Source organism: Leucoraja erinacea, chromosome 19 (genome assembly GCF_028641065.1).
Source record: "Leucoraja erinacea ecotype New England chromosome 19, Leri_hhj_1, whole genome shotgun sequence".
In the NCBI taxonomy this organism is placed as follows: domain Eukaryota; kingdom Metazoa; phylum Chordata; class Chondrichthyes; order Rajiformes; family Rajidae; genus Leucoraja; species Leucoraja erinaceus.
In genome coordinates, this window is record NC_073395.1 from 9,543,695 (window position 1) to 9,555,509 (window position 11,815).

An 11,815-nucleotide genomic window follows, 5' to 3' on the forward strand; every position below is an offset into this window, starting at 1 on the left:
TGAATCTGTGGAATTCATTGTAACAGCCGGCAGTGGAGGCCAAGTCGTGGGGTATTTTTTAAATCAGATAGGCTCTTGATTAATCAGAGCCTCAAAGGTTATGGGGAGAAGGCAGAAGAACAGGGTGGAGTAGTGGGAAATAGATCAGCCATGATTGAATGACTTGATGGGCCGAGTGGCCTAATTTTGCTCCAATGACTCAAACAAAAAGTTGAAAATGCAAAATTATGATGAAGGGCCATTGAATGCCTTTATAGCGCCATAGATACATAGACAATAGGTGCATCAGTGGGCCATTCGGCCCTTCGAGCCAGCACCACAATTCAATGAGATCATGGCTGATCATTCACAATCAGTACCCCGTTCCTGCTCCCCATACCCCTTCATTCTGCTAGCCCTAAGAGCTAAATGTAACACTCTCTTGAAAACATCCAGTGTATTGGCCTCCACCGCCTTCTGTGGCAGAGAATTCCACAGATTCACAACTCTCTGGGTGAAAAAGACCGAAGGGCCGAATGACCTACTCCTGCACCTATTGTCTATTGTCTATAATAAGTTTTTCCTCATCTCAGTCCTAAATGGCCTACCCCTTATTCTTAAACTGTGACCCCTGGTTCTGGACCCCCCCAACATTGGGAACATCATTCCTGCATCTAGCCTGTCCAATCCTTCAAGAATGTTATATGTTTCTATAAAATAACCTCTCATCCTTCTAAATTCCAATGAATACAAGCCCAGTCGACCCATTATTTCATCTAAGTTACATAGAGTTGACCTTTGTGCACAAGTCTTTGTCCTATTCATTGTGTTTTACCATTCCTATTAACATGCTTCAATACACAGTAGCTGACAGCCCCTAAACAATAGTCAGTGATTTCCTGTTCCTCCAATACTAAGATTCTTTCATGACATTTCATCCCTCCAACATTGACTTCCTTTCATCACCATTAAACACTAGTGGGACCTGATTTATTGGTCCGTGAGTTCTACCATATTACTGTCATTAGAGAAAGACTGATCTCATTCATTGTAAATGAAGGTAAATTAAATTTCCACCAAGTTATCCGCTTCTCTTGCCCAAAACATCCATTCACTTTCATTCCTTTCATTGCTAGTTTCTTCCCCTCTCCCTGGGTGGTATTTGAGATCTCACAATCAGACTCAAAGCTTCTTGAAGCTTTATATATTTTGACCGAGTGTTCACATTGTCCAAAGCTGCTTTGACTACTAACACTGAGGGCCGCATGATGGGTCAGTGGTAGAGTTCCTGCCTTACAGCGCCAGAGACCCGGGTTCGATCCTGACTACGGGTGTTGCCTGTGCGGAGTTTGCACATTCTCCCCTTGGCCTTGTGGGTTTTCTCCGGGTGCTCCGGTTTCTTCCCAACTCCAAATGCGTGCAAGTTTGTAGTTGCATTGGTTTCGGTAAAATTATGAATTGTCCCTAGTGTGTAGGATAGAGTTAGCGTACAGGGGTGGGGTGATCGCTGGTCGGCACGGCTCGATGGGCCGAAGGGACTATTTCTGCGCTGTATGTCTGAAGTCTGAAGTCTGAAGTCATTATCGACCATTTTACACCACTTCACCGTTACACTGAGAAAACATACAGGTTGATGCGATGATAACCTCGACATTTTGGGTCGAGACCCTTCTTCAGGCTTGGGGGTCTCGACCTGAAACGTCACCTGTTCCTTTTCTCCAGAGATGCTGCCTGACCCGCTGAGTTACCTCAGCATTTTGTGTCTGGCTAATGCAGGCGAACGTCTGCGCACAGACAGCCCAGCGGGTCCATTTACGCAAACATGTATCCTAAGAGCTACACGTGAAAGGCAGTTTGGATAATATGCCTCTGCAAATCTCACAGGACCACGGTCGGCTTCACTCTGTGTCGACAGATGAAGTTAAATAAATGTGACGTGCAAGACACCAGCGCGAGTTAAGGAATAAATAAAGCATTATCATCGAGGCTTGAGGTTCTGTGTCCCCTCAGTAAAACTCGGCCATTCATTTGGCCTTTTGGTTCAAGTGTACTTTTTGTTTTAATGATGTGCTTCCGTACAATGCAAGCAACTGGAAAACAACTTACGAGACAAAGGAGCTACAAGTGAAAGGGGGGGATCTCCAACAATGCTGAGGTTTTCATCGTGACTTGTAGCATACAGTGTGAAATAAAAGAGAAAATTGTGGACTGATTGAAAATAAAGCAGCAATTACGCTGTTCTCTGGACTCTGTGGGAATTTCCCTGGAAACTGTAGGCGTTGGCCAGGGCTGAGATCCCGTCGATATCGAACAACTGCTTCATTTTGCTGCATCAAGGCCAATTTTCCCCTCAGTTGCCACTAGAAAATTTTAACAGGAATAAGACAGGAGCCCAGCCAGTTACATGATAATAGGCTTTTAATGCGCTTTCCAATTGCTTTCAAATGAGGTGATAATTTAGACACTGGGGCGTTTGTTACGTGAGATTTGATGTGTTGTAATCGTCCAGAAATTGCTCATAAAATGTTTGATTACCCATGCCATTATTAATGAGAAAATCCATCCCGCAACTTCTAACAGGGAAGAGATGATACACAAAATGCTTCAACTATGATGTTTGGCCTGAGGAAAGGTCCCGACCCAAAACATCACCTATTCCTTTTCTCATAAGGTCATAAGATAATAAGAGATAGGAATAGAATTAGGCCCATCAAATCTACTCTGGCCTTCGCTCATGGCTGATCTATCCCTCCCTCCTAACCCCATTCTCCTGCCTGCCTTCTCCCCATAACCCCTGACACCCTTACTAATCAAGAATCTATCTATCTCTGCCATAAAAAATATCCACTGACTTGGCCTCCACAGTTTTCTGTGGGAAAGAATTCCACAGATTCACCACCCTCTCCAGAGATGCTGCCTGACCAGCTGAGTTTGTGTCTATCTTCTGTCTGCATCTACACCATGATTTGGACCAATCATTTGGGCGGCACGGTGGCGCAGCGATAGAGTTGCAGCCTTACAGCGCCATGTTCAATCCTTACTACGGGTGCTGTCCGTATGGAGTTTGTACCTTTTCCCCGTGGTCGTGCGGGCTTTCTCCGGGTGCTCCGGTTTCCTCCCACACTCCAAGGACGTGCAGGTTTGTAGGTTAATTGGCTTTGGTAACATTGTAAGTTGTCCCTAGTGTGTGGGATAGCGTTAGTGCATGGATGGGGTGATCGCTGGCCGGCGCGGACCTGGTGGATCAAAGGGCCCTGTTACTGCGCTGTATCTCAAACGTCTGAAGTCTAAGATCACTTTCGGCCATTTTGCACCACTTCACCATTACGCTCAGAAAACATGCAGCTTGGTGTTAACCTGCCTTTTATTTTTGAGAACTTGCAGTATTTGCACGTTAAATTTAAATTAAACATTGCTGCCGAAAGTTCAGTTCTGTAATTATCAGCTCGTCCATTTTTAATGATGTGATCATCGTTAATGCATTGCCAATCAACCTCGCCATTAGATGACAATGTTTACCCTGTTATTGAAAGAAAATCTGGGCTATTACCCACAGGTTAAATATCACCATGAGAAAGCAAACAGCGCGAGCGTGGATTACTATAAAGCCTCTCGTAATTATGCATCTCCAAGGGTTCCATGATGTGTATTGATTATTCCATCTTTGATAATGTCCCACCTGCCTGCAATGATCAATATCCCTCCAACCTGTTCCTATCCAATGAACGGGTCTAGCTGCTTCTAAATTTGGAGCAGATTGTCCAAGAAACTCAAACTAATCTGAAGAGGCTTGCCAAACCTGTAGGCCTCATGAGGGCAGCCCCTTTGTGTGAAGAAAGTTGGCAGCACCCTCAGCATCCATTAAGCTGGTTTTTTCCTTCATGCGCCGCCCCCACCGCAGCACCAAGACTGACCCTCGGGTCAAACCCAGGGGAAACGCCCCCAGAAATAAACAAAGAGAGGTGGGTGTTGGCCAAAAATGCACAGACAAAGGGTGTTGTATTAACAGGACCTTTCCGCTTATTCCATTTGTTTCCAGCCATGGCAAGCTAGACATCAGGTGCTACTATTTATACCCACATATGGATTACCGACAATATTGAAATTTATCTGGGCGTCGCATCCTCTTCTCCCAATTCAGATCTGGTAATGTGCTGAGTTATTCAGAAGTAGCAATGGATTTATTTCATGCTTGGATTCCAGGCACTTCAATCAAAGAACACTGCCCCTTAAGTTCAGAGGAAAGGTCTTCAACATCAAATGTCCCTCTCTCTCACTAGATATGGTTTGGCCTGTTGAGTAATCCCTCGTTGTCTCTATTTCATCCACACTCAATACTCTTTGACTCTAATCTCCTTTCTTTCATCGGGCTACAAGATAACGGATGATATCATGGTCGCTGCTGGCAATGGAGTAACTCAGCGGGTCAGGCAGCATCTCTGGAGAAAAGGAATAGGTGATGTTTTGGATCATAGAGTCATAGAGTGACGATGTGTGGAAACAGGCCCTTTGGCACAACTTTCCCACATGTCCCAGCTACACTGGTCCCACCTGCCTGCATTTGATCCATATCCCTCCAAACCCGTCCCATCCATGTACCTGTCTAACTGCTTCTTAAACGTTGGGATAGTCCCAGCTTCAACTGCCTCCTCTGGCAGCTTGTTCCATACACCCACCACCCTTTGTGTGAAAAACGTTACCCCTCAGGTTCCTATTAAATGTTTTTCCCTTCAGCTTAAACCCGTGCCCTCTGGTCCTCGATTCACCTACCCTGGGAAAGAGACTGTGTGCCGATCTATTCCCCTTCAGACTGAATGTCAGGGGAGAGGGAAACTAGAGGTGGCAGCGAGAGAGGGTGTTGCAGAACTCCTGTCGGAGAGAGGAGGAGAACTTCTTCAGACATATCTTGAGCAGGTTTCACAGGGGAATTATGTCTTTAACAATAGTGGGTAAGATTAAGGGGAACAGTCAGGAAAGTGAAACAGAAGTTAAGGTCATGATAGCAATGATCATATTGAATGATGGAATAAACTCAAAGATCCCTAGACCTAACACCTCACCTTGTTGCTTATGTTCTCATGATCTAATTTTTGCTGATTATGGAAATTAAAAATGGACAAATTGCAATAATTCATTTCAACATTCCACATTGTAAATTATACACCATTTTAATGCAGTATTAAATACGTTATTGCAGAGCAGCTATTTATATATCATGTGAGAATTCATTATATCTAAACAGATGAAAACTGGTCCGAGATTTCTTTTGATAGAAGCATTATCACAAATGTGTAATTTATGATGAGGATGGCCCCCAGTAACAACATTGCATTTTAATTTTAGTACGAAGCAGACTCTTGAAAGAGCTGCTGCTTAGGGTTAATCAGGTCCGATTCCATCAACAGCTGGTCAGACTGATCTACCATCATGCCATTGCAGTGAAATCCTGTCATACCCAGCTATTGCATAATGTAGGCTTGGAGACTTCAGATCTGTAAAATAAAAAAACTAATTTGCACAGATTGCCCTCTCCCAGATCCTGTGTAACCCAAAGTGAAACCTTGTGTAGTTGGGAACGCTAACAGCACTTTCCAATTGAAGTGTTATACGTGGTGAAGGCTCTATGAGGTATTAAACTTGAAAGGTGTACTTTGGTAAGGAGTTATCAGGGTGGTGATGGAGTCGTTACAAGTATGCAGCCTCGAGAACTCTATGCTAAGAAAGCCAACATTCCTGTCATCTTAGATAGAGGAGTGAAGGGATATGGGGAGAAGGCAGGAACGGGGTACTGATCATGGATGATCAGCCATGATCACAGTGAATGACGTTGCTGGCTCGAAGGGCCGAATGGCCAACTCCTGCACCTATTGTCTATTGACCCTAGTTCCTGTTTCTGCAGTATCTCTAACACTAAAACTAAATTTATGACAAGAGTGCACTACTTTTTTCACACCAATATGGCTCTAGCCAACATCTTATTTTCTATTGCACTACAATTCAATCTGTCTGACTGTCTGTTGAAGTTTGTATCTCAGTGACACAAACACTGGAGCATAACAGGTGAATTTTAGGCACTGATTTAATGAACACTCACTCAGAGGAGCAGAGGAAACATAGGACACTTCAAAGCCCTTATTGCAAAACCAGGCTCAGCATGTCCTAGAGGAAACGCTATACCTTTAGAACTTGACTTTAGAGATACAGCTTGGAAACAGGCCCTTTGGCCCACCGAGTCCATGCTGACCAGTGATCCACTCGCACTATCCCGTACACTCGGGACAATTTTACCTCCTTCAAGCTTTACAAGTTTACATAAAGAACACCTTAATTCTACCGCATTAGTCTCCTGATACTAAATTGAGAGGGTCTAAAGTTAAGATAAAATATGCATATTACAAAGTATGTAGAAATTAACACAGAAATTCTGTTCACTGAGCCGTCTTAGGCACTTTGAAAATGTTGTTCAATGTATCACGTTCCCATGCCTTTTTATTCCCTAAAGCCATGAATATTTTCTCCTTCATTTCTTTTTATCCATTTTCCTTTTGAAAATGACTATTGAAAGAATTTCAAACACTCCTGCAGGCAAGAACTTCCAGCCACATGTCCCAGATCATTACAACTGCATGGATTATTTTTGACAGTCGATAGACTTTAGACTTTAGTCTTTAGAGATACAGAGTGGAAACAGGCCGTTCGGCCCACCGAGTCTGTGCTGACCAGCGATCACCTCACACACGAGCACTATCCTGCACACACTAGGGACGATTTACAATTTTTACCGAAGCCAATTAACCTGTACGTGTTTGGAGTGTGGGAGGAAAATGGGGGAGCCGGAGGAATACTCATGCAGGGGTCACGGGAAGAACATGCAAACACAGTACAGACAGCACCTGTAGTCAGGATCAAACCCTGGTCTCTGGCGCTGTAAGGCGGCAACTCCACTGCTACACTTCAAACTGTGCAGTCATATTATATTTGTCTTTTTCTCATTTTACTATTTCTGAAATAGCATTTTCCATTTTTGCTTCATAATAAAATGTAACGTATTCAGAGATTGGGATTATGGATAGAAGATGACGAGGGTAGGGGGGTGAAAGTTCACCAGTTATAGGAGTAGAATCAGGCCATTTGGCCCATCGGCTCCAGCCCACCATTCAATCATGGCTGATCTCTGCCTCCTAATCCTATTTTCCTGCCTTCTCCCCATAACCCTTGACACTCGTTCTAATCATGAATTTGTCTATATCTCTGCCTTAAAAACATGCAATGACTTTGCCTCCACAGCCCTCAGTGCCAATGAGTTCCAGTACCCTTTGACTAAATAAGTTCCTCCTCACCTCCTTTCTAAAAGAGCACCCTTTAATTCTAAGGCTATGGCCTCTGGTCCTAGACTCTCCTTTCCACATTCACTCTGTAAAGTCATAGTCATAGAGTGATACAGTGTGGAAACAGGCCCTTCATCCCAACTCACCCACACCGCCAACAATGTCCCACCTAGTCCCACTTGCCTGCGCTTGGTCCATATCCTTCCAAACCTGTCGTATCCAGGTACCTGTCTAACTGTTTCTTAAACGATGGGGTAGTCCCAGTCTCAACTACCTCCTCTGTCAGCTTGTTCCATACACCCATCACCCTTTTGTGAAAAAGTTACCCCTCAGATTCCTATTAAATCTTTCCCCCTTCACCTTGAACCTATGTCCCCTGGTCCTCGATTCCCCTACATCTGGGCAAGAGACTCCGTGCATCTACCCAATCTATTCCTCTCATGATTTTCTATACCTCTATAAGATCTTCCCTCATCCTCCTGCGCTCCAAGGAATAGAAACCCAGCCTAATCAACCTCTCCCTATTGCTCACACCCTCTAGTCCCGGCAACATCCTTGTAAATCTTTTCTGAACTCTTTCATGCTTGACAATATCTTTCCTATAACATGGTGCCCAGAACTGAACACAAAATTCTAAACGCGGTCTCACCGACGTCTTATACAACTGCAACATGACCTCCCAACTTCTATACTCAATACTCTGACTGATGAAGGCCAAAGTGCCAAAAGCCTTTTTGACCACCTTATCTACCTGTGACTCTCTGCCATGATCACAGTGAATGGCAGTGCTGGCTCGAAGAGCCGAATGGCCTACTCCTGCACCTTTTGTATATTGTCTAATACTTTTGGGACATTTCCAGTTTCCAAATTCATGGAGAAAATGTGAGAAAAATGTGAGAAGTATCCATCGATATAAATATTTTATTCTCTGTATTTTTGCTCAATGTTTTGATACATCTGATAGGTTGAAACGTTATAATAAAGCAAAAATGTTAAATGCTATTTCAGAAATATCAAACTGAGAAGAAAACGAACATAATATGATGGCATGGTGGCGCAGCGGTAGAGTTACTGCCTGACTGCGCCAGTGACTGAGTTTGATCCAGAGTACGGGTGCTGTCGGTACGGAGTTTGTACGTTCTCCCTGTGACTGCGTGGCTTTTCTCCGGGTGCTCTGGTTTCCTCCCACACTCCAAACACGTACCGGTTTGTAGGTTAATTGACTTCGGTAAAGACTGGAAATTGTCCCGAGTGTGTGTGTAGGATAGAGCTAGTGTACGGGGATTGCTGGTCGGCATTGACCCAGAGGGCTGAAGGGCCTGTTTTTGTGCTATGTCTCTGAACAAAACTAAACAATCTAAAGAGGCTGGAAATGGAAATTGGATCTAAGAAACTGAAGGACATCGCCATCCATCAATGAATTGTGCAGTGAGAAATAAACACCAGGTTGCAAAGCATTGAAATGATCATTGGTATTTATGAAACGTATTCAGAGCTAGGGATGCTCAATATCAGCAGATGGTCTTGACAATCAGAGGTAAAGCAGGAGAAAACGAACATCTTTCACAACAATGCAACTCTCACATCTTCAGTGAGCTGCTCAGAGAAGTCTTTCACTTGTGCAAGTTTTTCATCTTTTACCCCAAAGAGAGATTCCTGGTGAACAGTCTTTCTGATCATTGGCGCTTGGCTGAATCTACAATTTTCAACATTGTGTTTAGTTCAGTTTAGAGATACAGAGCAGAAACCAGGCCCTTCGGCTGCACGGGGTCCGCGCTGACCAGCGACCCCCGCACGCTAACAATACCCTACACACACTAGGGCCAATTTGCAATTTTTTACCAAAGCCAATTAACCTACAAACCTGCACATCTTTAGAGTGTGGGAGGAAACCGGAGCACCCGGAGAAAACCCACGCAGCTCAAGTGGAGAACGTGCGGGAGGACGTGATTTGCAATGAAATGGGTGGAAAGCAAACTGTGTGGCGGAGTAATGTTGAAGGCCAAAGACATCAACCATTCGAATGGGACATCACGGGTAGTAGAAAGCTCCAGCAACATATTACTCAGCTCAACATTTCCGCTGAACACCTCTGCTCAGTCCGCCTGGACCTACCCGATCTCTCGGGGCTTGCGAAACACTTTAACTCCCCCTCCCATTTCCACACTTACCTTTCTGTCCTGGGCCTCCTCCACTGTCAGAGAGAGGCGCAAAGCAAATTGGAGGAACAGCATCTCATATTTCACTTGGATAGCTTACAACCCAATGGTATAAACATTGATTTATCTGCTTGATCAATGGTGTTTTATCATTAATGTTTTATTATTATTAATGTTTGGTGTTTTCTGAGTCATTCGTAACTGTCACTGTATGTCATGTTGTTACTTGTGGGCGGAGCACCAAGGCAAATTCCTTGTATGTGAATACTTGGCCAATAAACTTACTTATATCAAATATTTATATCAATATTTATATTTACATCAACCATCACTGTATCAATTGGTGCACGTGACAATAAATGTGAACAAAGTTTAACTTGAACTTGATTTCTCTAACTTCAAGTAAGCCTTGCTTTCCCTCTCTCCCCGTCCCTGCCCTACCCTAGTTCTCCAACTCGTTTCACTGGCCTTCTGATTAATTTTACTGTTTGTACGCCTCCTTGTCACCTTCCCCTCCGCTAAAAATGAAGCATTCTACATTTCTTTAGCTTTGATCTGTCATTTTCACACCTTTCCCTTCCACATCTCTGGACTTCGTCTCTCCCGACTCTCAGTCTGAAGAAAAGTCTCGAACCGAAACGTCACCTATTCATTTTCTCCAGAGATGCTGTCTGAACTGCTGAGTTCCTCCAGCTTTTTGTGTCTATCTTTGGTTTAAACCAACATCTGTAGTTCCTTCCTTCATATTCCTCAGCTCAACCTGTTATTATGTGTAATCTGTAGCCCAGTGATTTGCACGCATCAATGCTCTCAAAGGAACCCCTACAGTTCCTTTCATGCTCCACCATGCCCCTTATAGGTAGTTTAGATATCTAATAGTATAGAGGCTGGCATACTCTCAGTGGCAACCTATCCTCATACATACATATATATATATATAAAGGACAGTGCAGTCTTCCTAAAAGAAGCTGTGTTGTACGTGTTTGTAACTCATACATGAACAACAATAAAAGTAACAACCTCAGGTTTAACACTTGCCAGCTGGCATCCGTTTCCTCTTTTAAAATAATAGTTTAGAGATACAGCACGGAAACGGGTCTTTGGCCCACAGAGTCCCCGCTGACCAGTGATCCCCATGCACTAACACTATCCTACACACACTAAGGACAATCTACAATTTTACCCAAGTCTTTGGAGTGTGGGAGGAAACCAGTGCACTCGGAGAAAACCCACGCAGGTCACGTGGAGGACGTGCAAATTCCGTACAGACAGCACCCATGGTCAGGATCGAACCCGGGTCCCTAGCGCTCTTACGCAGCAGTTCTATCAGCTATGCCACCGTGGTGAATGGGACAGTGGTAGGGTGCATAAACCCCATACAAATAGCACCGACCCTGGGTCTTCTGCTACTGTGAGGCAGCGGCTCTACCAGCTGTGCCGTCTTTGTTATTATACCGTTGGTCTTTCAGGCACTGAATTTTACATGGTGCAAACAGGGCATGTAAAAATTTGTTCCCACTGTGTCCCCTGGCTCTTTTGACAATTACCTTAACTGGTCGTCCTCTGGTTATTGATCTCCTGCTAGCAGAAGCAATTTCTTCCCGAGAACTCTATCAGCAACTCTCACTATTGTGAACGCCTCAATTAAATTGCTTTTATACAAACTTGCACCAGATGATCTGCTCTCAATACTTGACGTGGCCAGCCCAGGCAAAGAAATCCCATTGCCTTTGACCACTTCAAGGTCAATATATTAAAATATATCTGCGCTTTGTGTTCTAACTAAGGAAGGTGCGATAAGATTTTTGAATGTTGCGGTAGAGTGGTGCAGCGGTAGAGTTGCTACCTTACAGTGCCAGAGACCCGGGTTCGATCCTGACCAAGGGTGCTGTCGGTACGTAGTTTGGACGTTCTCCCCGTGACCACGTGGGTTTTGCTCCGGTTTCCTCCCACTCTCCAAAGACGTACAGGTTTGTAGGTTAAGTACAGGTTTGTAGGCTTGTAGGTCTGAAGAAGGGTTTCAGCCCGAAACGTTGCCTATTTCCTTCGCTCCATAGATGCTGCTGCACCCGCTGAGTTTCTCCAGCTTTTTTGTGTACCAGGTTTGTAGGTTAATTGGCTTTGTTAAAAAAATTGTAAATTGTCCCTAGTGTGTGTCGGATAGTGCTAGTGTGTGGGTATCACTGGTCGGTGCGGACTCGGTCGGCCGAAGGGCCTGGTTCCGCGCTCTAATCTCTAAACTGAACTAATCATTCTAATTAGGGCAGTGATTAATTAATGATCAATCACTTTGTCAAAACGATTCAATGTTAATCAGAAAGTTGCAGTAGCTCACAGATTTCCAATTTA